The sequence below is a fragment of the Onychomys torridus genome, chromosome 23 (assembly GCF_903995425.1).
Source record: "Onychomys torridus chromosome 23, mOncTor1.1, whole genome shotgun sequence".
In the NCBI taxonomy this organism is placed as follows: Eukaryota; Metazoa; Chordata; class Mammalia; order Rodentia; family Cricetidae; genus Onychomys; species Onychomys torridus.
In genome coordinates, this window is record NC_050465.1 from 6,186,336 (window position 1) to 6,213,860 (window position 27,525).

Here is a 27,525-nt window from a genome sequence, read left to right on the forward strand (position 1 = left end):
GGGAAAGAGGAGAGAAAAACGAACATTTAGCCCTTGATTTGAACAGACAGTGTGAGGCAGGCACTGGAAAAGGGTTCAGTGGTCAAGAGCACTTGCTACTCTTCCAGAGTCTAAATCCAGTTTCTAGCGCTCATCTTGGGTGGCTCAGGACTTCTTGTAACTCTAGTTCCAGGGGCCCTGATGCCCTCTTCTGGCCTCTGTGGGAACTCAGACTCATGTGCACAGATCTGCAAACAAAGTAGTACATATACTGTCTGAGTTACTTTCCTAATGACCAAGGCAGCTATAACTATTCATTTGGGGCTCACAGTTGCAGGCTAGAGTCCATAACCATCATGGCAGAGAACATGGCAGCAGGCAGGCATGGAGCTGATTGATAGCACACATCTCAGCTTACAAGCAAGAGGCAAAGCGATAGAACTAGGGATGGGGTGGACTTTTGAAACCTCAAAGTCCCACCCCCAACACCTCCTCCAACAAGTCCACACCTCCTAATCCTTTCTAAACAGTTCCATCAACTGGGAACCAAGCACTCAAATACATGAGCCTATGTGGAAGCCATTCTCATTCAAAATGCCACATTTGCACATCATTAAAAATAAAATAAATCTCTTACACAGGAGGTAAGAATAGGGAGGGGATATCTAGCTTGCAGTGTGCCCCAGTGCACAAGTGGCTCCTTGTGCACATCTCAAACCTTCATAGCCACATGTGACTTTGTAGTGACCCCACACTGGCTGTAGACTCAGCTCAGCCAGAAAGCAGGGCTTAGAGTATGTGTCCAGGACTAGGCTCTGCTCACATAGGACTTCTGTGAGCTCACATGGGACCTCTGTGTGCTCACTGGGATAGTCATGTTCACGTTCTACAGAGTCATGAATAGAGTCGGTGGACCCAGTCATACTGACTGACTAGATGGCAACCCTTCCGGATCAAGCAGAGACAAACATCAGTCTTGTCTTCTAATATTCCCATCATCTGTCTCCATGGTGACTGCCTTTGGTCATCCAGTCACTGAGGAAAGTATGAAGTCAGTACTTGCTCCATTCCAGGCACGAGACAGCCACACTCCAAGCTTGAGCAAGCCAGGTGAGTTCTCTGGAGACTCACAGACTTCTGTATCAATCTATGCTCATATGGAAGAGCATCGTACCTGCAGTCAGAGTGGCTTTTCTGTGTCCATGCCTCCTTTTGTGGCTCCTCCTTGATCTTAGAGGAAGGATTAGTCAGGGCTTCCAATGCTACATGAACAGATAGATACATGCATGTATACACACAAGGGCATGGACATGGGCAGGTAGACATATGTATATATAAAGATGATAGGAAAATATAATGGGAGGATATCAGAAGAATTTGATGGCACAGCTGTGGATTCTGAGAAGTCCCACAACAAGCCCCCTGCTATCTGAAGAGCCAGGAAGTTACAGTGTGGTTCAGCTCAAGGTTGAAGGCCTATGAACAGGGAGGTGGAGACCATAGCTCTCAGTATAAGGCTGAGGCCTGGGACCCAGGTAGTAAAATGGAAGGGTTGGGAGAAGTGTGAGGTCAGAAGCTGGACTTCTAATGTCCAAGGTGCCCTGTTCCTTTGCCTCTTCATTCTACCCAGACCCACAAACAATGAGATGGCACTCTCCATATAGGGTGAGGGTAGAGCTTCCCAGGTTCATTCGCTGGTTAAAATACCACTCTCTCACAGACACTCCCAGAATGCTTTGCCAGCCTAGTCTAGTTGGTTTTTGGAACTGAACATTGTAGAGTATCCCTTGCCAAGGGCTCTCTTCCCTTCAGCCACATCTCCCACTGTGCCCCACTTCATCCCTGGACATCTGTGGCTCACACCTTCTTGTCACCATGCTCCCTTTAGTGTGAAGACCCTGTACTCTCTGTTCTCTCTGTTGGGGATGCTGGTTCCTCCAGCCCCCCGAAGCTAGCTATAACAAATTCAAGATCCCACTCACTACCCTTTGAACACGAAGCTCTGCTCCGTCAACCTCACTGAACATAATTTCATTTTACAGGGTGAGGACCAGACTGCCACCTTTGTGCTCTCCCACTTCCATTTTACATTATATTCTGGATGTGATGGCCAGTGTTGGTTGTCAGCTTGATAGAATCCACAGTCACCTAGGAGAAGGGTTTCTATGTATAGCTGTGAAGGACTAATTGATTTGTGAAGACCTGCCCACTGCAGAGGGTACCATTCCCTGGCTGGGATCCTGGACTATACAGAGAATGCAGATGAGCACTCACTTGCATGCATTCCTCTCCTGACTGCAGAGGTGATGTGACCAGCTGATTCCGGCTCCTTCTGCCTCCACCTCCCATCATAATGGACTGTACCCTAATTTCTTTTCTCCCCTAATTTGCTTTTGCCTGGGGCTTTTATTACAGTCACAGGGAAAAACTTAGACAACAGCGTCTAGATTTGGGCTCAAAAGTACCTATTTCATAAATGATTGGTGTGATTTTTGTTTCAGACAAGAGGAAACGAGCATCCACATCACAAAGGTCACACAGTTCCCTTGATACTTCGTTATAAACTGTGGAGTCAATGCCAGCATGGCACTTAGCTAATCCCAAGCTCACGTTCCCATATGGCATGCCCTGGAAGGATGATGCCAGCACCTGGGCCTCCACCCTGTCTACAACCTGAGCCCCGGCACAGCCATCAGCCCAGGCGTGGGACACCATGGGACACCGTGGGACAGTCAAGGCTCTCCCATTCTGTGTTCTCCTGGCTACTACGTAAAGACAGCTGTGTCCACAACTGCCCTTCTTACGGAGACTGTGGAAGAATGGGATCATTTCTTTTTTGTTCCCCCAAGCCCCTCTAGCCTTTCATTTCACCATCTAAAGGAGAGTCTCCACCTCAGAGGAGACCATTCAAGACCCCGTTGCTCCCGGGTCAGCAGCTGGCAAAACGACTGCCTTTGTGGGTGCCCTGGTCGGAGTCCTAGGAGAAGCAGAGTTCATCCTTGCTCCTGAGGCACTGAGGACGTGATTAATGCGCTGTCGCTGTGATAGATGATAAACATAATGGAGCTTGAAGAAAATTAATGGTATTTTGAATCTTTAATAATGGTACATAACTATCTAAAAGAGACATCTCCATCAGAATGTGACTCTTCTAAAAGCCGGTGGCACTTTGCTGACAACGGAGGGGAAACTTCGGGGGTGTGGGGGTTAAGGATTAGAGAGAAACGTGGCAAATAAAAATGATTACATTTGTCAGGATGGAAGGACTGTGGGCATGGCTGTTAGTTGAATTTCCTTTAATATTGTCACGGTGGTTTGCGTGCAAAGAATTCTTTTCAAAATGGAATACAAAATTGAATTTTGTTCTCTTTAAAATGTCTGCATGTTTTTCACGAGAATGTAAAGATTGGGTTAATTTATGCCCTTCTCCCTACCTCCAGCAACAAAGGAGCCCCTATTTCACCCCACAAGTGTAAGCTACACGCAGGGCCATTGTTGCTGAGGTCCTGTCCATTAGGAGTTTGGGAAAATGCGCACTCACCCCAGGAGGAAGGGTCAGAGGGTAGGAGAAGAGTGGCTGGGAACAATGGCTCATTGTGGTACCCACAACTGAGCTAAATCTACAACTTTGGGAAAACAGCATTGCCGGGACACCCCGAATTAGAGGCTGCGCAGACAGGCGTGGAGACAAGTTCAGGGTGAGTCTCCGAGGCTTTCCCACGTGACAGCTTTGTAATCTAGAAAGCCATCCTGACACTCAGCAAACACCCACTGAATCCCTCCTCTTTCCCACATCCTCACATGTTCTACCGCTGATGAAATGGGAATCTTACTGGAGATTATCAGTAGACATCCTAGACTACAAGACATGTGGCAATCGGCCTCATAAGGAGTCTCTTATTTCTGTGGATAAGCCTCTTCCCAATGCCTGCCATTGGATTCGTGAGCTCTGAAATCTGGGAAGCTGCTATGGAGGAATTGCAGAATCAGACCCAGAGGCTTCCTGGCACACTGAGTTTCCAAGCTGTTCCCACATCAGAAGATGATGTCACTATCTGATATGCTAATTACCATCTTGCTTGTACATAGTTAGTTCCATGAGGAGCTGAGTGTGTGTGTCATGGTAACAGGCTCTCCTGAAATGGTCCCCTCAGTCACGGCTTCAGAGGCCTGCTCATTCCTGGCCTCTATTCATTTGTGAAAGGCGGATTTTTATTCATTTTATTTTTCATCTTATGTGAGACAGGATCTCATCTAGCCCAAGCTGACCTTGAACTCATAATGTAGCAGGAAATGACTGAACTTCTAAGCTTCCTTCTGCAATTACAGTTTATGCTACCACGTCTGGGCTAATTTGGGACTGTTGATCAAGCCCAGGACTTAGTGTGTGCTGGACAAACACTCTCCCAACAAAGCCCTCTCACCTGAGAAATTTTTGTGGTACCCTGATAGATGAGTATACAAATCAAATGTCTGCTGGTAATACATCATAAAGAAATTTTAAATTTAAATAATTAATTATTTGGTATACACACAAATTTGCATACCATTGAGATGGATGTGTTTATTTGCTGTTACATAAAGAAGCAAATGCTGGCTGGCTCTTTCATACTGAGGGACACAGAGAATCACCAATGATTTCAGAGCTGGCCATAACTTTGACTTTATAATCATTAATGCTAAGAACATAACTGCATGGTACAACATGGCAGAAATATGTCAGAGCCATGTCAGAAGTGCTTAGAAATTCTGTCCGAATCCCATGTCAAAACTCACTGACCAATTCCTCATGAACCTCAAGGCAACAACTCAAACAGCAGTGCTTAGAATCAAACATTCTACCACAACACACTCCAAAGCTACATCTGATGCTTATATGCCCAGGAAAATCTTCGTTTTCCATAAAGAAACATTTCTACAAAAGCAGAAAACTTCGCACAGTAATGACGCTGTAGTTCATAGCACACAGAAGCCTCATGAGTGGCATGGGAGCCTGGTCAGTGCAAAGTTGAGTGGGTTGTGGGTTCAGGAGCAAGCTTTTGGTGAAGCCAAGTGGTGCAACCCGGGGGAAACGCAGCTGAACCCGCCCCCATTCATTTCACATTTGATTCTGACTTCATTTTGGTTCAGAAACTTCCTAAGCTCCACCAGACATTTTCTATCATTGAGAAGAACCTGCAGGGTTGTAGTACATGAAGGTATGCATTAATGACTAGAGACTGCTACTACTAAGTTATGAGAAAGAGAAAGGAGAGTGGGAGTTGAGAAGGACTTCAGAGAAACTTTTGTAGCCCCCTCAGAAGCCTCCATCACTGCCATGCTAGTAGCTTCTCTTCTTGTGCCTCACTCCTTCCAGCTCTGTACACTCCATCCAGCTCTTGTTCAGAAAACCAGGAAACACGGGTGTGTGTGGTGAATGCCGTGCACAGCGGACACGTTAGTTGCGTTCTTCAATGTTGTTGGACAAATGTCTGAACGAACAGCTGGAAGGAAGCAGAATGTGTTTTGTACACTGTTTTCAGAAGGCTCAACCACTGCGGTGAGGAGGGCATGCTGTTGCTGTGGCTGAGTAGATCGCCGCACGGAGGACAGGAAGCAGAGGAGAGAAAGCAGTTGCAGGGAGAGGCCAGAGCGAGACACAGTTCCCCAAACACTGATTTCTGAAACAGGTGTGTAGCTCCCGTTATCTTTTTAGCCAGTGGTCAAGGGCCTTGTTCCTAACTCTTCTGATGGCTGCAAAGGAAATTAAAGATGTAATTATTCCCCCAAGGGGCCAGGCTACATCTTGAGCTTGCTGCAGAATTTGCGATGCAGTGTGGTAGTGGTTTTGAAAACACGTGGGGTAGCCCTTCTAGGTTTGTCCCCTACTCAACAGAACCCACAGAGAAAGGGCAAGTTTAAGTCAAGAGATGGCAGGTGCTTTGAGGGAGGCAGAGCTGTGGGGTGGGCATCTGCCATGCTCAGCAGCACCCGGCCTTCCAGCTGTTCTTGATGCCTGAAACTGATGGATCTGGCTGGGGCAGCTGGGAAACTTGTCGGCCTACTTGATGAGTCTCCACAGAAAGTCAAGCCCCTCGTACCACACACAGACTGTCTCTGCCCCCCTTTACCAACACAAGAAACAAGAGGATTTTCACACAGTTTTTCGTTTACTGTGGGAATTGAAGTCATTCTCAGAAGCGAAGGTAGGAACTGAAGGGCAAGAGAGAAAATACTTAACCCAGAGCTTGTCCAGAGTGGGGCCTTGCCTGACCCAGGGGCACTTGGAGGGCCTTGCCTGACCCAGGGGCACCTGGAGGGTCTTACCCGACTCAGGGGCACCTGGAGGGCCTTGCCCGACCCAGGGGCACCTGGAGGGCCTTGCCTGACCCAGGGACATAAGACTGGAAACCTCCACCACTTTGGAGCTTAACATTCCTCAGTGAACAGGAAACTGCAGATGTTACAAAGAATGCCATGCTCAGCTTGATAGAAGGACTGGGTAACCCGGCATTGACATCTGTATCTCTGCCCTTATCTTATTAAAGGGATTTGGTAAATATACTCTTGCTTTCTCCCTCATTTGAGAAGTTGCCTTTTGCAGTAGATCACCATTAACACAGAGACCTATAACTGGTCGGGTGGAGAGAATAAAAAACTAGAGAAAGCTCATCCCCAAATAGCATGTCTGTATCACACTTCACCTCCTCCCCAGACTCAGGGATGAGCGGAAGAGATGGGGGAGAATGTAGGAGCCAAAGACTGCAGATGACCACAAGAAAACTGTGTGTTCTGGACACACCAGGGCAGCAGGGCAGCAGGGCAGCTGTACATATAAACTCACATATGATGACATGCACAAGATCTGTGCGAGGTCAAGCCAGACTGAATCTCAGCATGGAGAGAGGAGGTAGGCATGAAGTCCTGCCCCTAACTGAGGAACTCTTGGCAATGGATAATTCCTGGAATAGGGAGAGACAGTTTTCTTTAAGGGTGTGGCCCCTAGTGGGTCAACCCAATAGAAGGTCATGTACCCAAGAGTATATAGGCATCACAAATTGGATTTAATGAAATTTTTTAAGACCCAAAGTTGGGTATGTGTGGAAAGAAGTGGGTCTCAGAGGATTTGGGGGAAGAGGAATGGATATGGCCAAAATTCATCATACAAAATCCTCAAAGAGCTAATAAAAATGAAAGGGAAAGGAAAGAAACCATCATTGTTTGGATTTCCTACCTGAATAACTGAACAAATTCCCATCAGAATGCTCAAGACCCAGGAAAGAATTCAGGTAGGGAGCCACCAGGACAGGTTAATAGCTCACTCTGTGACTCACCTTTGGACAGCTAAGACCCCATACAGGGAGGCAGCAGCATCTACTGATGTAAGAGTTACCAGGCCTCTCAAACTTGGTCCACACAGTAACAGAGAGCTGGCATATCATCAGCTTAAGAGTAGCCCTGCTCTCCACCTGCTGGTCTTTCATTCTGAATTTAGCTCTTCAGTGTTCCCTCACTGATGACAGTGACTACTGCAGACAGATGCTGCTCAGATGGTCATTGCTGACTCTTGTTGGTCTCTTAGACTTAGTTTGGACTACATCCTATCTCCAGGTCAGACCCTGCCAAGCCTAAGGAGCACAATGCAACAATTCCAAAGAAGGTCCATCAGCAGAAGTGAGTATAAGCCATGAGGAACCATGTGCTCCATGCAGCTGAGCCCACCCTCAACTGTGTCTCAACTGATCTCACATCCAGTCCGCAGTACATGCTGAGCAAGTATTTGAGTCACCAGAAGAAAGCCAGAATGTGGAACTCAACCATGAGGGACGAAAGGGACATCTCAGATAAATGAAGATGGTTTAGGAGAAGGGTCTGAATCCACGGGGAGTATAAGCAAGGAAAAGAAAGGGGTTGATTGCAAGATAAGGTTGGATAATAAATTAAGTTGCCTGAAATACACAATGGCAGAGACAATCTCATCATTATTGAGCTCCTATGATGCTGGAATCTGAGCCTTGAAGGATTGCTTTAGGACAGCATTTGAGCCAGGTCTTGCAATATGGACAAGGAGTCTAAAAAGTTGTAGTGGGCTCCTGACTTCTTCCCAAGCCAGTGACAGACATCACTAGTTGACCATCTAGCATCCCACATCACTCAAACCACTGAGCTTTCAAGTCTTTTCAGTACAGCGTCCTAAGCTTGCAGCCTCAGACCCATATAGATCTCTGTCTTTTGTCCTGATTCTAGGCTGGGGGCTGCTGTTCTGAGACCCCAGGTATAGTTGGTTTTATTTATTTTTTTATTCTTTACTCTTTGGGGGCCTGTCACCCAGCTCCCAAATATATACACAGAGACATGAACGCAGGCCTTAGCTTGGCTTATTTATAGCCAGCTTTTCTTAACTTAAATTATCCCGGCTATCTTTTGCCTCTGGGCTTTTATCTTTCTCTATTCTATATTTCTTTCTCTCCTTACTCCATGGCTGATTGTGTGGTTTGGTGGCTAGTCCCTGGTGTCCTCCTCTCCTCCTTGTCTTGCTCCTCCCTCCTCTTCTTCTATTTATCCTCTCTGCCTGGCTGCCCCGCCTATTTCTCCCTCCTGCCTACCTGTTGGGCATTCAGCTCTTTATTAGACTAATCGGGTGTTTTGGACAGGCAAAGTAATACAGCTTCACAGAGATAAACAAATGCAGCACAAAAGGATGCAACACATCTTTGCATCGTTAAATAAATGTTTCACAGCATAAACAAATATAACACATCTTAAACTAATATTCCACAACACCCAGGCTCAGAACTATGGGGACCCCAGAAGAGACACACAAATGCTAGTGAACCAGTGGGGTCTTCCAGTACCTCCCAGTGGTGTAAATTCCTCCTCTAGCAGGGTCTGGTCACAGTTCCATGTTGGTCCATACCCAGAGCCATCTTTCACTATGACAGAACGAAATGGAGTCCTCATTCAGTAACCGGGGAGCCCCATGAGCAATTCTGGCATTGTGAATGCTGCTTGCCAAGCACCACCAAAACTCTTGTTTTGCTTTCTGTGAAAGGAAGAAAAGAGCTCTGATTAGTCACTAGCTTTGTGTGAAGCACTTGGAGAGATACATCCATACACAGCGTCTTACTGGATGCTTGGAGGGCTCTGTGAGGCACATTAGATAAGCTACATAATGCCATTGTATGTGGTACATGTGATGTGTCAGCCACCGGGACCGTTGACAATGGCATCCACCAAGCCATCAACCAGTTTGACCAACAACTAGTTCCAGCATTTCTGACTCCCCCCACTTATTCTTGCAAGCGTCAGCCACTGTAATTAACTGCTCCAGGTACCCTCTGGGGCAGTAGACATATGTCTACGACTAGGAAGTCTTTGCAGTTTGTTATTGAGCCTCTAAACCACGGGCAGACACAAGCAGTCCTGAACACTGTTGGACTCTCTTGTCCATCCTGGTTCCCGGCTGTATCCTTGCAGTCTGCCAACAGCCCTCCTTTGAAGCCTACCATATTCTTAACTTCAAAGTTCTTCCAACACCCAAGTAACAGGAGGATCTCCAAGTGGTGACACTAAGGGAGTGCACTGCGCATGACATAAATAACGTACTTAAGAACGGCCCAAACGTCATATGCATCTGTGTTCGAGTGGACAGCAGGCAGAGATTGCTCTACCCTTGCGTATTGTCCTATTATAAGCATCAGGGTAGAGGAGGCTTGGGGAAGGGAGACCTGCTCATTCACTTTGGGATTTATTTATGTTCTTCCCCCCCACTGCCCTGCAGTGGCCTCTTGTGCCTCTGTCTCTGTATCCAGGTACTCCTGAGAGTTTCAAAGCTGCAACATTTAGTTATATTTTCCACCAGGACACATGTTTTCAGGGTGGACCCTCAAGCTCCCTTTGATTTCCCTGGATTTTCTAAATAAAGCTGCCGTTGCAAGAAAAAGACAAACACCAGGTAATCTGAACTCTGTACTTTGGCTGCATTATCTCAATTAACCATTGCAAGAGCCCATTTGTATATATTTTCATTTCACTTATTTACTTAATATGTATAGGTGTGTTGCCTGTATGTATGTATGCCTGTGTGCTGCTGGTGTGCCTGGTACCCATGGAGGCTGGAAGTTGGTGTCAGATTCCCTAGAACTGGAGTTTGTGAGCTGCCATGTGGAGGCTGGGATTTGAACCTGGGTCCTCTGGAAGAACATCCAGAGCTCTTGATCACAGAGCTGTCTCTCTAGTCCCCTTAAGAGCACATTTTAAGTTGCATAGACTGGGGCTGGGAGAGGTTCACCTCACTGGCCTGGAGCCATCGTCAGTAAAGCGGAGACCGGGATTGACGGTAGCTGACGCCAGGGTTCCTCTACTTTCTCATGCCGATGATGTGGGCTGCAATGGATCTATCTGAAGTAATTATGCTTGTGCATATTGGACTTCATTGTTTTAAAACTCAAAGGTTGACTTCTACATCGGAGACCGTTTCCTCTCTGTGAAATGAGGGGTAGCGATCTTTCCATTTGGCAGGGTGTAAATTCAGTCAGTCAGACAGAATCACATCATCGCCCTTAAACTTGGCCAGGAAGGCAACCTCATTACAGAGCGAGTGTGTAGGGAGGGAGGGAGGTGGGGAGGGAGGGAGATAGAGGCCCAAGGCCCCTTCTTTGCCCCTGCTTTGGCCCTTTGTCTGCCCCTTTACCTCCCAATACCCGTTATCGCTTCCCTGCTGTTTTCAGAGCTTGGCCTGCTGGGGACTTTCCCAGATGTTCCTAATTTTGGTGATTTTCCGTTGCCGTGAGCCCTTCAGTACTGTAAACATTTGACTTCAATCTCTTCCAAACTCACAGAACTTTATGGCGGTCACATCAAACACTGGTGCACAATTGTCTCTGCTCCTTATGGTTGTTCTGCGAATTAAGAGTCTGGTGGTTGATATCTTGCTGGCTCCACATGCCATTTCTTCCCCCGAGACTTTGAAGTCTAAAGGAGCACAGACTTACTCATGCCTTACATCCATACAGAGTGTCCTTAGGGCAGATAGGATGCCTCTTGGGAGTAAATTCTTCCAGTTATCAATAATTGTTCAAAGCTTCAGCTCCTGTTTTTAATTAATTTGGTGTGTGTGTGTGTGTGTGTGTGTGTGTGTGTGTGTGTGTGTGTGTTCAGGAATATGTATGCCATGGCATAGTACAACTCCCAGGAGTCCATTCTCTCTAACAGCCTGTGGGATCCAGGGTCGAGAGCAAGTCATCAGGTCTGGCAGAATCATCCCTATCCACTGAGTCATCTCAACCACCTATGTTCCGGCTTTAAAAACTCTCTTCCCATTGTCTTCAGGGGCACCACACCAACGTGGCAACATTCAGAGCACTTGGCATACACTTCTTGCACACATGAAACACTGTAGATACTGCCCTTCCTGAGACTACTTCTGCTCCGCCCTTCCCACGGCTTCCCCAGGCAGGCCTTCCTGGGAAAGTCTCTCCTCACCCAGCTCTGCCTCCCTTTGGGTCACTTTAAATAATAGGTACTAATAACCTTGTTAATGCGAACACATCATGTTAATAAACAATCAATTTTGTGGTATTCCAGGACATATTCATAAGGTGAATCTGATTTTTCAAAAATTACATTCGTTTGAAGTCACATAGAGTTTTAAATTTTATGAGTTCAGAGTTATACAAGATAACTAAACTTTTAAAAATTAGCTTTCTTTATTTTATTTTATCTGTATGAGTGTTTTGCCTGCATGTATGTATGTGTACCACATGCTGAATGCCTAGTGTCCCCAAGGTTGTGGGCTGCCATGTCGGTGCTGGGAACCAAACCTGAGTCCTTTGCGAGAGCGGCAGGTGCTCTTGACCTCTGAGCCATCTCTCATGGACAACTAAAGCCTATCCTTGTTCCTTCTAGGAAAGAAATTGTTTGGGCTTGTGGTAACATTTAATAATAATAATAATAATAATAATAATAATAGCAATAATAATAAATAAATCATTGTTCGCTATTGTGTTCAAAGGTAGAATACTGTAATTTAAATCATTGTCAGATGTAGAAAGTCATAGTGGGCATCTAGTCCATCTTGCCAGTGGGGGATTTTGTTGATAATGTGCTGTCTAACTTCTTTACATGGTGAGATGTTGATAAATAACACATTAAAAGTGGCTCACTTAATGGATTTTTAACAACTTCATTGGGAAATATTTCTGTGTTGCCATAAGATTTTTCTGCTCTGAAGCCCTTCCCACCACCCACCCTAAATTTCCCTTTGACATATTTGATGGATCAATAAAGTGTTAGTTTCCTGGAGTACTATAAATCTTCAGCAAGGACCCAAATAAAGGGTTGTGACATTTTGAAACCAGAAAGGATCCAATGAATAGGAACTTTGACTACAGATCAGTATCCTTTCAAAAGAAGCAATGCTTGCTTATTGAGTGTGAAATATTCTCAACACATTTTAAACAGAAAGGACTCATTTTCTACAAAACTATGTTGAGTATAAACTTTTTTTAAAAGGTCTTTAAAATTTTTTTTGTTTATGTGTCCTTGTGTTGGGGGAATGGCGTTTGTGCGTGTGAGATGGCCCTGGAGGCCAGAAAAGGGCATTGGATGGAGAGTTGGAGTTACACGTCATTGCGAGCTACCACATGGGGGCTGGCAACTGCAACCTTAGCCACGGAGCCATCTGTGCAGTCCAAGTGTGAATTTCCCCCCACCATCTTTTGTTTGTTTTCTTGAGACAGGGTTTCCCTGGCTGGTCCTGGAACTCCCTCTGTAGACCAGGCTGGCCTTGATCTCGGATATCTGGATGCCTCTGCCTCCTGAGTGCTGGGATTAAAGGTGTGCACCACCACTGCCCAGCTGAACTTTAATTAAGTCCATCTACATGCTGTCTCTGTTAGAAATGATCTTGGTGGCTTATCCAAGTCTTCGGGGCACTGATCACATATGGGCAGCCATGTTGAGGGGAGAGCTGCCCCCAAATGGGCCATGTCTTGATTTGGCCCTAGGTTCATGATTTCCTGACTTTCTTCTGCCTGCCCTCTGGTGCCCATGGTTCCTTCTGCTTCCATTCCAATCTGCTGGCATACAAGGAGCTTTGAAGGCTGCTGGCTATCCCTGCTTTCTCTCTCTCTCTCTCTCTCCCTCTCTCTCTCTCTCTCTCTCTCTCTCTCTCTCTCTGTCTCTCTCATCCAGTGTTTGCATTATCTGCTTCCATGTTTCTGTTCACTTTTTTTATCCAAGAGAAGATGTTGAAAACTGGGGGTCCCAGAAGAGTAATTCTTTCTGTTCAGCCTTTGAAAGACACACAGTTATTTCTTGGGTCAGAAGGAAACTGTATCAGGGAAGGTTCAAGGCTATCTCCAGACAAACCCTGAAATACCACCCTGCCTCACACCCACTCACCCCACCTTTTCAATCAAGGTGATTCTTCTCTCACAGGCCACTTTGTTCCCCCTGCAAGGCCTAGCTTCCATCCTTATCACCCTACTCTGTGCCTAGATCAGGCTCATCCCTACATCTCTGGATTCTATCATGAGCTCCTGAGCCCCATTTCAAAAAAGAACATAACTGTACATGGCTTTCATGTCCCCAGATATGGCACAATCGCATGAATTAATGTGTCTGTCTCAAACTCAGAAAGGACTCTAGAGTGAAGAACACACACACACACACACACACACACACACACACACACACACACACACTGGGGACCAGAGGCTACTCTGAGCCCAGCCACACTGTCTGACTAAAACAGTCAGAGAACACAGTCCCAGTGAGTAGACAGAACATTTATGGTTACTTCTGCATTTCTGGGTGTGAGTGATGTTGGTTTTGCTTGGTTTTGTTCCTTTTGACTTATCAGTGTTCTCTTACATTTCCACCATCACACAGTAACCTCCCACAGGAAGTTAGCTATTGTGAATGAGATAGAATTGAGGATGAAAGACTGTGGACACAAGAATGGAGAGAGAGAAAAAGCTCTGAGGATAATCAGAGAGAAGATCGGGTGCCCATCAGAGTGAGGAGGGGTTACCAAAGTGATGAATGGCATACCACAAATGCTGGAAACACGGGAGGGATGTGTGTCAGGTTATGAGGATCCTTAGTTCCCCGCCCCCCAAAAAACCACACAGACACACTCTTCACACAATGATGACTGCTTCAGAGCCACGGATTCCATGCCATTTCTTGACCCGCCCCTATCGCGAGCTGACCCTGGGCCACCCTGACTCCACCCACCTGAGGCTCTATCAGCTCAGTTCTGAGCCACACAGCAAGTGTCCATCCCTAGCCATCATGGTCACCAAGGAAGATTCAACTAGATAACATTCTAGGATTTTTCCCTTAGTGTTTGCAAAAGACCACCCTGTAGTTGGGCTTTCTTGCCGAATTTTCTTTGGGGGACCACCAGCCCCAAATAATGACACAGAGACTTCTTATTAATTATGAAAGTTTGGCCTTTAGTTTAGGTTTGTTCCCAACTAGCTCTTATAACTTACATTAACCTGCTTCTATTAATCTGTGTTCAGCCATGCGGCTCTTTACCTCTCCTCCATTCTGTATGTCTGCCTCCTTTCATATCTTGCTGACATCTCCTATGTGCCTAGATCCTAACCCTGAGTGCCTCTCTCTCCCCGGAAGTCCCACCTATTCTCTCCTGCGTAGATATTGGCCATTCAGCTCTTTATTAAACTAATCAGAAGGCACCTTAAGCAAAGACACATTTTTACAGTGTACAAAAAGATTATCCCATAACACCACCCCCCCTATGGTGTGTGTGTGTTTAAGGAATTTGGTGTCCAAACTGCAATGACAACCATCTTACATTCATGAAGCAGGCAGCCTTGGAATTAATATGGTCAAAGAGATGGACAGGAAAAAATTGGTATAGTTTGTAAACCTGAGCCATTGGTTGACTAAGCTACCTTCCATCCAATGAGCCAACAGAATGCCTGAGTACAATCTCAGAGTCAACTCAGAGCTGAAGAAGGAAGGAGAGATAGACAAGAAGCTGGTTGTGGAGATGATGAGTCCTAAACTCCTGTGACATGTGTATGGTCAAGCCCAGTAAGAGAGAAAAAGTTGCTCTTGATCTTGGGATTAGGATGTATGCTTGGAAATGGACCTTGGAGTTATCCAGATGTGTAGCAGCCAGCTATCACTGTGTAACAACTATCTCACAAACTCAAAAGTGTGCAAGATGGCCCACATGCTGCAAGTCCTTTGCATGGATGGACTAGGGTCCAGACACAAGTTTGTTCAAGCAAGAAAGATACTTTAGGTACTTTCTGTCCTTGTGACATCAGAGGGGAAAGAAGGCAAACCCAGCCCTGTAAGTATATGACAGCTTTGCTTCTGTAGCATTGACTGGCCTTCAGTTGAGAGAAGCCAATCCCATTTCCAAGCCAATCCCACTTCCATGACCAGCGTCAGTGGCCGGGGACCCTGCCTTGGATTCAAAGTTATTTTGTAAAGGGTACATGTGGCAGGGAATGAAACGTGACAACCGTATTTCATCTACCACATGGTGTCACTCTACATCACACGCTAGGTGATGTGAGCATATCCCTGAGAAAATACATTAGGTGAGACAGAGGATGCCGGCATTTCCAGAGCAGATGGACTTGAGAAAGTGGGGTGGGGGACAACTCCAGAGGCTCAGCAGTTAAGAGTACTCCCTGCTTGCAGAGGACGGGGTTCAGTTCTCAGCACTCACATGGTAACTAACAATCACCTGAAATTTTAGTTTTGGGGAAATCTGATACCCTCTACTGGACCCCTTGGGTACTGCATGCTCACAATACACAGACAACCATGCAGGCAAACTTTAATGCACATAAAATGAAGTAAATATATTTTTTAAAAAGATTATTCCATTCCATCATTTCAAGGGTTTATTTAACACCAGTTACAGGCCAGGACTCCCACTATTTTGGGGGGTGAGGGCCGAAGAAAAAAAAATTAAAAACAAACCTGCCCCTTGAAGCTTCCACTCCAGTGAGAAAATGCAGAGGCCGACAACCAGAATACTGAGAACTGTAGTTAACAAGAAGATAAAGAAGAGAGAACAGTGGGCATGCAGTGAGAAGAGCTGACAATTCAGTGTTAGGGCTATAGAAGGAAACAAAGAAGGCCATGTGAATAGAGACCCCCAGAAAGTCAGGGTGAGAGACAAGCAAATGCCTGAGGCGTCAGTGTTGCCGGCAGAAGGAACAGAGCATGTACGGAGGTGATGTAAGAGTGCGTTGGCCTGTTCGGGACACAGTGCAGAAGAGGCTTCGGCTCTGCCATAGTGAGGATGGGGCCAATGGTAAAACAAGGCAACATTACCACCTCACCCGTCATGAAGCCAGAGGTCTCGAGTCCATGTGACAATGAGGACTCATTCAGAAGACTGGCAAGGTCTGAGGAAACGGGATCACTTGGCTGCCTCACAGATTGTGCTGACAGGAAGGCTGTGGCGATACCGAGGGAAGAGGCGGTGGAACGAGGCCAGGCCTCACAAAGAAGCTGCTGCTAAAAGCCAGGAGAGCTGGAGGAGGCCTGTCGTGGGGGACTCCCATGGCAATGTGGGCGGCAAGGACATGACCTGATTCCAGAGCCAATGTTGTTTACTAATCGGTTTCATGTGGGGTGTAAGAAATGGAGAGGGATTAGCAACACTCCCCTCAAACCCCAGCAATTGGCTTGAGCAGAGGGTTCTCTGTAACTGAAGGAAGAAAACGCTTGGTGGAACCACACAAACTGAGTTGTGTATAGTGACTCCAAAGATGTCCAAGGACATCTCAGAAAGGGCGCCGGGAAAAACAGATTCGTGATGCTGGGATCCAGGGAGAAGACCTGGACTGACAGATATTCCCCAGGCTCAGGATGTGGGTGATCTAAAGCCAGGAGACAGCTGTAGGACCCTTTGCAGTGGGTAAGGATAAAAAAGAGACTATGTCCCAGGACATCCCACCTTTGAAAGTCAGAAGGATGAAGAGAAGCCCCCGATGCCTAAAGAGAGTAACCACAGGGTGGAATCCATCTGATACTGATGGCCCCTGGATTACAATGATTCCACATGTTTTATTCCAACTTTGAAAGGGATGCAAAAGTCACATTCCTTCAGCAGGAACCAGACCCTGGGCTCTGAGTTTGGATCCCTTCCCAGGTGAGCGCCATGCAGCCTGCCCCTCTCTGGAGATGCTGACAGTTGTGGCCAGCATGGCTCCAGACAACCTGGAGTACCATGTATATCTAGATTGCTCAGTAGTTCAGGAATGTCGATGTATTTTTGACCTGTGACCTTTCCAGTATGGGACAGGTTTATCAGGACAAGTTGTAAGCTGGGAGCCTCTGTAGAAGGAGGCTAGAGGGCACATCAGGAAAAATGGAGAGTCCCTAGCTGGGCCAAACACGGACTAAAATGGTCAAGTAGGGTTAGGACTAATGTTCTCCCTTGAATGTAGTGGTTAGGAAGCCCCATGAACTTGAACTTAGTAGTAAGGAAAGCCATTACCTTCCAATAAGATCAATGTGTGATAGAGTCACAGTTGGATGAAGATGGCTGAGGAGCCATGGAAGAAAGGAATGGAGCACAATGGACCTTAGGGGACCTTGTCGTAAAATTCAGTGATGGTAGAGAGCTGACACTTATCGTTCTCCCTAACACTTTACATATTTCAAATCAGTGGGAAGGGACACAAAGGGATAGGCACTGTCCAACACTAAACCAGGTAGAGGGGAGTATGGGGAATAGTAATGGGCTGATGGGAAGGAAGCCGAGATGGGAGCTCCAGCACCCTCAGACCATTGGACGGTATCCAGAGACGCGGCACAGACACTTATTTGGCTGAAAGAAGGCATCACCCTCTATGCCCACAGGGAGATGGGAGAGTGGATAGAGAGCCTCGCCTAGCCTGCTAAGATGTATTGTAGGAGGGAGGGCACCCAGGTGGAGAGAGATGAGTGAGCCACGTGTAGGGACGGCAAGCCCCATTAATAGTGCAGATCAGTGGGGTCACTCCCTAAGCACATGCTAGGGAGATCGGGATTCAAGCAATAAGAGCTCAAAGGTGCAGCTTTTAGGACACATTTTCTTGCAAAGGGCTAACGAGGGAGGCGGTGCTGATGCTGCAGCCCTAGAGTCTGCTCTGCTCTGACCCCACATTCAGTCCTGCCCCCAAGCTGACCTATGACATGTTGGCAAAGAGAGACTACAGGAGGAGGTGGGTGCCTCCAACCAGCACCTTGAAGAGGAAGGCTGCTTAAGAGGCAGAGATCAGCATCCAAGAAAGAGTATCTGAGTCCACCTGGTGGCCAGGGGATGACATAATGGAAGACCCTAAAGGCACGCTGCGGAGGAGCTGCCAGCATCAGCTCTGGTAACTTCTACAGTGGAAACAGCAGTTCAGTAATTGATCTACAGATCTCTCCCTGTCCCCTACACCTCCTTCTGTCCTTACTCCGATAACAGAAGGCCCGTTGTGGAGGGAAAGTTGAAGACCAACCAAGGTGCACCAGATGCTCCCAAAGCTACACAGTGCTGCTTGTGGAAGACCCAAGAGGAACAGAGAATGCAATGGGAGCTAGATGAGTCCCTGGCTCAGGAGCACGGGCATTGCTTTTTATGGTACATGAAATCTCCAGGATGGTTTCTTTGCCATTCTCAGTGTTCAGTTCATTGTTTCTTTCTCTTCATGGTCCCTCCAGAAAGGGTAGATGCTCCTCACCTCATCAGGGGGTTCCTAACCTCTAAATTGGTGTCTTCCCTTTCTTTCATTATTGGAGGAAGAGTATTCCCCCCAAATTGCCAGAAAGGATGCTTTACAAACAGATCTCAGCCTGGGACCTGGTAGTCCCTGTAGCTTATTGTCAAGGCCTCGGGCTCTTCGGTTTACTGAGATGGCTACTAATTCCACCCTGTCTGCACAGGGCATGTTGAAGAAACTCCAGAACACAGCTTTGCAAGCCTATTCTACCCAGATTTTTTAAGAGACCTATTACACATTAGCTCAGGGCCATGAAGCTGGGACTGTTGGACGAAGAGGTGTGTGGGTAGTTTAACTTTCCTGTGTTAAGACAAGAATGCAGAAGTCCCCGGGGAAGCAGCTGGGGCTGAACCAGTGCCAGACACTAATTGTTTCTCTGGCAGTGGCAAACAGCCCAATGGATACAAACAGGCCCAGAGCCCTCAGGGACGCAGACCCTCTCAAAACCATGAATATGGAATCTCCCTCCAGGAAAACACACAGGTATGGAAACTTCTAGATGTAATTTCTGGAGTTCCAAGAACTCCCTGTACCTTTTCATAACAAGCCCTTAAAGACCGTTTCTTGTGAACAAATTCAAGAGTAAAGAAGGAAAGTGGGGGTTTGGGGTATGGCTCAGTTGGTAAGTACTCGTTGTGAAAGCTTTCAGACCTGATTTTGGATCCTAAACATCCACAGAAAAATCCAGGCATCATAGCCATGCTAGATAGATTTACATCAACTTGATACAAACTAGAGTTATTTTGAAGAAGGGAATCTCAATTAACAAAATTCTTCCTTATACCCACTGCTAAGTATAGCTACCAGGCCTCATCACAGAAGCCTTCCCTTACAGCAAATGGAGACCATCACAGAAAACCACATCTCTGCAGTACAGAGACTATGGACAGTGGGAGCCCAGCCCCAAAGGATACACCTATATCTTAGCTCCTGCATCTATGGCTCTGGGAACACCAAGGAAGAGGACATGGAAGGGTGTAAGAACCAGAATACCAAGACCACATGAGAACAGGAAGAAGCAAAGTGCTCGAGAGGTCCCCAGAAATCCACAAAGATACCTTCACTGTAGACTGCTGGCAATGGTCGAGAGAAAGCCTGATCTGACCTAGTCTGGTGATCAGATGGCCAAACACCCTAACGTTTGTGCTGGAACTCTCATCCAGTAACTGATGGAAGTGGACACAGAGATCCTCGGCCAGGCCCCAGGTGGAGCTCCAGGTGTCCAACTGTCGAGAAAGAGGAGGGACTGCAAGAGCATGAATTGTTGAATCCAAGATTACAAAAAGCAGAGGGACAAATAGCCAATAGAATGGAAGCACATGAATTGTGAGCTCCAGGAGTCCAATTGTTGAGAAAGAGGAGGGACTGTAAGAGTGTGAATTGTTGAGACCAAGATTGGAAAAGCACAGGGACAAATAGCCAAACTAATGGAAACACATGAATTATGAACCAAAGGCTGTGTAGCCCCCAGCTGGATCAGGCCCTCTGGATAAGTGAGACAATTGAATAGCCTGATCTGCTTGGGAGGCACCCAGGCTGTGGGACTGGGACCTGTCCTTAGTGCATGAGCTGGCTGTTTAGAACCTTGGGCTTACACAGGGACACTTTGCTCAGCCTGGAAGGAGGGGACAGGACCTGCCTGTACTGAATCCACCAGGTTTAAATGAATCCCCAGGGGAGTCTTGGCCCTGGAGGAAATGGGAATGGAGGGGAGGGGCTGGGGGAAGGTGGGGATGGGGGTGGGAGGGGGGAGGACAGGGGAACCCATGGCTGATGTGTAAAATTAAAACACAAATATAAATAAAAAAGGAGAAAAAAAATCTTAAAAAAAAAAAAAAAAAAGAACCAGAATACCAGGAGGTCTGCCGTGAAACAGTCTCTCCTAGAAATGACCGCATTAACAAACAAGACCAGGAAAAAAGCATGATCAATGGACATGTAAGTGTCAGGGAGGAAATTCCACAGACCCCCACCTCTAGACAAGAATGATAGGAAATAAATGACTGCTGGAGGAAGGAGAACCAGCTTCTCCCAGGGATGAGCCTCCTGATTGGCTGTCCAGGGCAGAGTGGTCAGGCCTGAAACCATATACACACCACCAACAAAAAAGACTTAGCAGGACCTATTTTTATATTATTTTGTACACACACACACACACACACACACACACACACACACACACACACAAAACAAAAAAGAAAAGAAAATGAGGCTATCAACTTAAGAGTGAGGGGCATGGTAAGGGCTCAAGGGAAGGTAGCAGGGAGGGGCTGGAGGGAGGAAAAGGAGAAGGAAATTAATATTCTTCTATTTCAATTTAAAACAGGTTTCTCTGTGCAGCCCTGACTGTCCTGGAACTCACTCTCTAGAGTAGGCTGCCTTAAACTCACAGAGATCCACCTGCTTCTGCCTCCTGAGTGCTGGGATTAAAGCCATGAGCCACCACCGCCTGGCTGGAAACATTTTTTAAAAAGTCCAAGTTGGGAGAAGGTGGAGAGGTAGGAGTGTATGTGTGAGGAATTAGAAGGAGAAAAGGGTGAATATGATCAAAATACATTGTGTACATGTACCGAATTCCCAATGAATTAATTAAAATATTATACTAAAAGCAAATTAAATAAAAATAAATCTAAAGGAAAGAGAAAAAGAAAGTGTCTCCTACAGATTAGCCTGTGAGCGAGCAGGTAGAACATTTTCTTGGTTGGTGATTCATGTGGGAGGGCCCAGTTCACTGTGGATGGTACCGCCCCCAAAAAACAGACTGAGTAAACCAAAGAGGAGTAAGCCAGTGAGCATTGTTCCCTCCATTTAGTTCTGCCTCTGCTTTAGTTCCTGCCTCCAGGTTCCTGCCTTGAGTTCCTGCTCTGACTTCCTTCATTGACAGAGAGTGATTGGTATGTGTAAGACAAATAAACCCTCTCCTCCCCAAGTGTTTATCACAGCAACAGTAAATTAATTAAGACAACCATGTGCCCTGTGATCCTGGAACTGAGGAGGCAGAAACAAGGGGATACCTTGAGGCTTAGTGGCAAACTAGTTTCATTACATTGATGAGCTACAGGGTCAGTGAGAGACCCTGCCTCCAAAAAAAAGGGGGGGTGGGGAATGACTGATGTTGATTTCCAACTTATAGACAGAGAGAGAAAGAGAGAAGAGAGAAGAGATAGGCAGATAGACAGACACACAGACAAAGAGACAGAGAGAAAGAGCTGAAGCTCTCCCCCTCCAGCTGACCCAGGGTCAACTGCCTGCTCTTGGAGCCCATTCCTGCCTCCTACAAAGGTTTTAACAGCAGCCTGAACCTCAGCGTTCCCCACTACCCACTTCATGGATGGCTCCAGCGCTCAGCCTGAACATCTGAACTCCACATGGAGGCCCTTTGCTGAAGGAGCATCCTCTGTCCTCTGCCTCTGAAGATAGTAAGAACAGGAGTTGTATGTCTATCACAACTCCACAAAGCTAGTTTTCAAGGTATCTCTCAAGCTGGCAGAGAGTGGTGGTCTGGGGTAAAGCAGGAAGAAGGAAGTAGTGTTAGATATTGCTGGAATCCTGCTACCACCTCAGGGCCTTTGGACATGATGCACGCTCTTCCTGACCCACTCCACCCTTGCAGAGACCTGTGGCGTATTCTTTCATTCCCTGTAGCTGTCCTTGGTGTTGCCTCTCAGAAGGGCTCCCTGGAGCTGGGCTTACATAGCCCTCTCTCCTCAGCTACATTTGCACCATTCCTCAGAGCACATGGTGTGTGTGTGTGTGTGTGTGTGTGTACTTAACTATCTATCCCCTCTGTACTTCACCCACTAGAACACTTAGGCCAGTGATTCTCAACTTGTGGGTTGACCCCTCAGTGGTTTTGAAGTAGCAGCAAAAAAATGTTATGGTTGGGGGTCACCACAACATGAGGAGCTGTATTAAAGGGTCACAGCATTAGGAAGATTGAGAATCACTGACTTAGAGCCTAGAAAGCAGGGACTTGGATGTGTCTACCTATGTGACCCAGATACTTGGCAAATGAATGAAAGAATAAGCCAGGCACACATTTCTTCTGCCCCCCACAACTAGGGCAGGAGAATCCTTCTCTGACGGCTCCCAGTGATGTCTGAGATAAATATCCACTCTTGTGTAAGTGAGACAGGCATTTGCTGGCCACCCCTCCCTCTCTAGAAGCATAGCCCTTAAAGTGATATAAAGCATCAGATATGGACTCTGGGATCCCATGTGTGAGCATCTCTCCAAAACACCTCTACTCAGCCGTGACTCAACCAACATCCTGACTTTGTCTCTAATCAAAGCCCAAAGCAAGCAAAGGTAGTCCTGTTCTCAGACCCTGCTACAGGCTGAAGATGTATCTGTGGCCAGTTTCCAGTCTGGCTCACATACTGTGTAATTGCCATTTTTAATGGCAGCTTTAACTATATTGAGGCAGAGCAAGAACAGAAAACAGGTGGGCAGTATTTTCTCCTTTGACCATATTGTTATGATGAAGGGAAGATATGTAAACAGCAACAGAGGAAATTCTTCTCTGGATGGAAAGTTAACTCTCAGCCAGATGGGCTGTGCTATTTCCTTCCAGGAGCAATAGTGGCTGGACCTGTGGAACACTCAGAGCTCTGTTCTCCAAGACATCTCATAGGTACTGTGGGCACCAACTACCACCAACATTCTAAACATCTGTGGTTGTCTTCCATTTGAATGCATCCCATTCTAATTTCATGTCTATTGCTATGATCAAATATCCTGGCAAAAAGCAATTTAGGGGATAAAGGGTTTATTTGAGTTACAATTCCAGATTACTGAATGGAAGGCAAGGCAAGAATTCAAGTAGCTAATCATATCATAACCACAGTTAGGAGCAAAGAAAAATAAATGCTTACTGTTTGCTTGCTGCTGCATAGCTTTGTAGTTAGAGTTTCCTGCCTGGCCCAGTCAGGACAAATCTCTCTTACCCGCCAGTCCCACAGTCGCTCAGACCCAACCAAGAAAGTACACAGAAACTTACATTGTTTAGAAACTGTATGGCCGTGGCAGGCTTCTTGTTATCTGCTTCTTCTATCTTAAGTTAACCTATTTCTGTTAGTCTATACTTTGCCACATGGCTTGTGGCTTACCAGTGTCTTTACATGTTCCTTGTCATGGTGGCAGCTGGCCGTGTCTCCCCCCAGCCTTCTAGTTCCCAGAATTCTCTTCTCTCTTGTCCCGCCTATACTTCCTGCCTGGCCACTGGCCAATCAGAACTTTATTTACACAGAGCGATATCCACAGCATAGCTTTCTCTCCTCTTATCCAGTTCAGGATTCTCTGCTTAGGGAATGGTGCCACCCACAGTAGACTGGGTCTCCTTACATCATAACAACCAAGACAGTCCCCACAGACATGCCCCATGCCAACAATAAAGACAATCCCTCATTGAGACTCTCTCCCCAGGTGATACTAGGTTGTGACAAGTTGACCACAACTTGTGATAACTTTATACAAGGCCTCACTATCATTATTTTTTTAGTGTCCCATAAAGGGCTTCTGGATAGGGGCCTTTGTGATTAATCAATTACATTTAGAACAACAGTTCCCTGTAGTCTATAGAATAATTAAGCTATAGACTTCAGAGGAATACATATGTTCCAGGTGAGACATTTCTTATCAGTAATTAATGAAGCCATTCTAGCCAACCATGTAGCAGGACCCTGATATAGAAATCACCCCCACACACACATGGTCTCATTGCCCAGTTAAATGCCAACATGAACTGAACCAGGCATGGTGGTACATGTCTATAATCTCAACAATTGACAGGCTGGGGCGGGGCGGGGGATTGTGAATTTGAGGCCCAGACTAGGCTACTGAGAGACATTGTCCCACACAAACAAAAAACTTCCAACCTGAGTTCTGGAGGGAAGAGACATTCAATCTGCGATGTGAGGCTTCAGGGTTTAATAGAGATGACTCGGGTAACATGACGATTATCACAAGAACTTAAAACGTGGTCCAAGGCAGAATGAATTCCACTCACTGAAGATGATTCCCTAAGGAGGTCAAGAAGAAGGAGCAAGTATTGCTTGGAAAGAAACGCAGGGGAGGTGCCTGCCACCCAAAAGGAGCAGGGAACTTTTGCGTGAACTCTCTGTTTTTGTTTTGCTCCTTTTAATAAACCAAGTGAATAAAAAGAGCAGAGGCTGGAATTTTAAAGGGAGAGGATCTGGGACAGTGCACAGCTCAGCTCCAGGGGTGGCTGCTAAGTACATGCCCAGTGTTCCCGTCTCTACTACTGCTCTGGTGCCTTTTACAAAACATGGGGACTCTGTCCAGGAGAGAATCCAAGCCTTCCAGGAGCAGCTCCTGTTTCTGTGTTCCCTAATTTGGGCCATTCCCATAAAGAATCCAGCACTTTGTGCAATTAGGCCTTGAATAAATTATTCAAAGTTGATGGCAACTTTTGTGAATGTGCCAAGGTCATTGAAACCTAATGCACTCGGGATCCCTTCAGCTTTAAGCAATCACTCACTCACTGTCTGATGTATTTGGTGCATGAAGAAGTTTTCTCTGACTGTATTGGCTTGCTAAAGTCTTTCTGTTAATAATTTTTAGTAATGTATTCTTAAGTAACTGGATTTATGAGCAACCAAAACGGAGTCATTCGTGTCAGCACTAATGAAAAATAAACACACCAAGGCAGATCCTGAAGGCGGCTCTTATGCATGACTGACTGAGAGTAATAGCCACACAGACTCTGCCAGAAGCACAGGCGTGTTCATTGACCAGCACAGCCTCACACACAAAGCCCCTCCACCAGGACACCTTTGTAACAGCTGTCTGGTGCATCTCAGGCTGATGTCACCCTGTTTTTAAGGCTTGCAGCCAAGGACTGTGGCTCCAAGACAACTTACGTAAGCCTCCTCCATTCTGCCTCTGAGCATCCCTTAGCAGACCTGCTTCTATTCACCCATAGTGAGCTGGCACGTGTGTTCCCATTGCAGAGATGGGGAGGTGCCATCACATAACTGTTCCTGAGGGAATGTCAGCTTTGTGTCACTTTAGAACAGTGATTGTAAACCTGTGGGTCACAACCCCTTGAGAGTCGCATGAATCATTCACAGGAGTCTCCTAAGACCATCAGGAATATCAGAGGTTTACATTATAACTCATAACAGTAGCCATATTAAAGTTATGAAGCAGCAATGAAAAGTAATTTTTTATTTTAAAAAAATTTTATTCATTTTACAGACCAACCACAGATCCTTCTCTCATCCCTCCTCCTGCTCCCCCCCCATGCCCTCCTAATCCTTCCCCCACCTCTTATCCCCTCCTCCAAAAGGGTAAGTTCTTCCATGGGGAGACAGCAAAGTCTGGTGCGTTCAGTTGAGGCAGGACCAAGCCCCTTCCCGCTGCCTCAAGGGTGAGCAAGGTGTCTGACCATAGATAATGGGATCCAGAAATCCAGCTCATGCACCAGGGATAGATCCTGATCACACTGCCAGGGGCCCCTCAAACAGACCCAGCTACACATCTCTCTCCCGTATGCAGAGGGTCTAGTCAGGTCCCACGCAGGTTCCACAGCCGTCCGTCTTGAATTTGTGAATTCTTCTGAGCTTGGTTCAGTTGTCTCTGTAGATATCTCCACCATGATCTTGACTCACCTTGCTCATATAATCTCTCTCCCCTTTCTTCAACTGGACTCCTGGAGCTGGGCCCGGTGCTTGATTGTGGATCTCTGCATCTGTTCCCATCAGTTACTGGATGAAGGCGCTATAATAACAGTTAGGGTATTCACCAATCTGATTACCAGGGTAGGTCAGTTCAGGCATCCTCACCACTGTTGCTAGTAGTCTAAGCTGGGGTCATCCTTGTGGATTCCTGGGAATTTCCCTAGCACCAGGCTTCTCCCTATCCCCATATGTCTCCCTCTATCAAGACATCTCTTTCATTGCTCTCCCACTCCGTCCCTCCCCTAGCTCGACCACCCCATTTCTTCATGTTCTCATCTCCCATCATCTCCCTCTACTGGTCCCAACCCCAGTTTACTCATGGAGATCTCCTCTATTTCCCCTTACAAAAGTGATCCATACATCCTTCTTAGAGTGTTTCCTGGTTTCTCTGGAGCTGTGGACTGCAGTCTGATTATCCTTTGATTTTTTCTTTTTTATGGTTGGGGTCACCACAACATGAGGAACTGTATTAAAGAGTCACAGCATTAAGTATGTTGAGAATCTGTCCAGTTGTCGAGAAGGAGGAGGGACTGTGGGAGCGTGAATTGTTGAGCCCAGGATTGGAAAAAGCACAGAGACGAAAGGCCAGAAGAATGGAAGCACATGAATTGTGAACCGGGGGCAGTGGAGCCCCCAGCTGGATCAGGCCCTCTGGATAAGTGAGACAGTTGAGTGGCTTGGACTGTTTGGGAGGCATCCAGGCTGTGGGACCTGGATCTGTCCTTAGTGCATGAGCTGGCTGTTTGGAACCTTGGGGCTTATACAGGGACACTTTGCTCAGCCTGGAAGGAGAGGACTGGACCTGCCTGTACTGAGTCTACCAGGTTTAAATGAATCCCCAGGGGAGTCTTGGCTCTGGAGGAGATAGGAATGGAGGGGAGGGGCTGGGGGGAAGGTAAGGGTGGGAGGGGGGAGGACAGGGGAACCCATGGCTGATGTGTAAAATTATAACACAAATATAATTTTTAAAAAAACAGAAAAAATTTAAAAAAAGAAAATGTAAGCTTAAGAAAAAAAAGAATGTTGAGAATCACTGCTGTAGGACATCCTGCTGCTCTTTTTGGAAGATTCTGGGACCTCAACTTTAAGATTTCAGACGTGCAGGGTTTCAT

General features: G+C 46.5%; 1 long non-coding RNA gene across 1 annotated transcript; it reads right to left on the reverse strand.

Annotated features, from left to right (window-relative positions):
- Positions 1 to 569: 569 nt before the first annotated feature.
- Positions 570 to 24,772, reverse strand: LOC118573164. The gene is made up of 3 exons (XR_004943593.1): positions 24,590 to 24,772; positions 8,814 to 9,001; positions 570 to 5,712 (listed from the first exon to the last, which is right to left on the reverse strand). It is a non-coding gene; the product is annotated as an uncharacterized LOC118573164 (long non-coding RNA).
- Between the last annotated feature and the right edge of the window lie 2,753 nt (positions 24,773 to 27,525).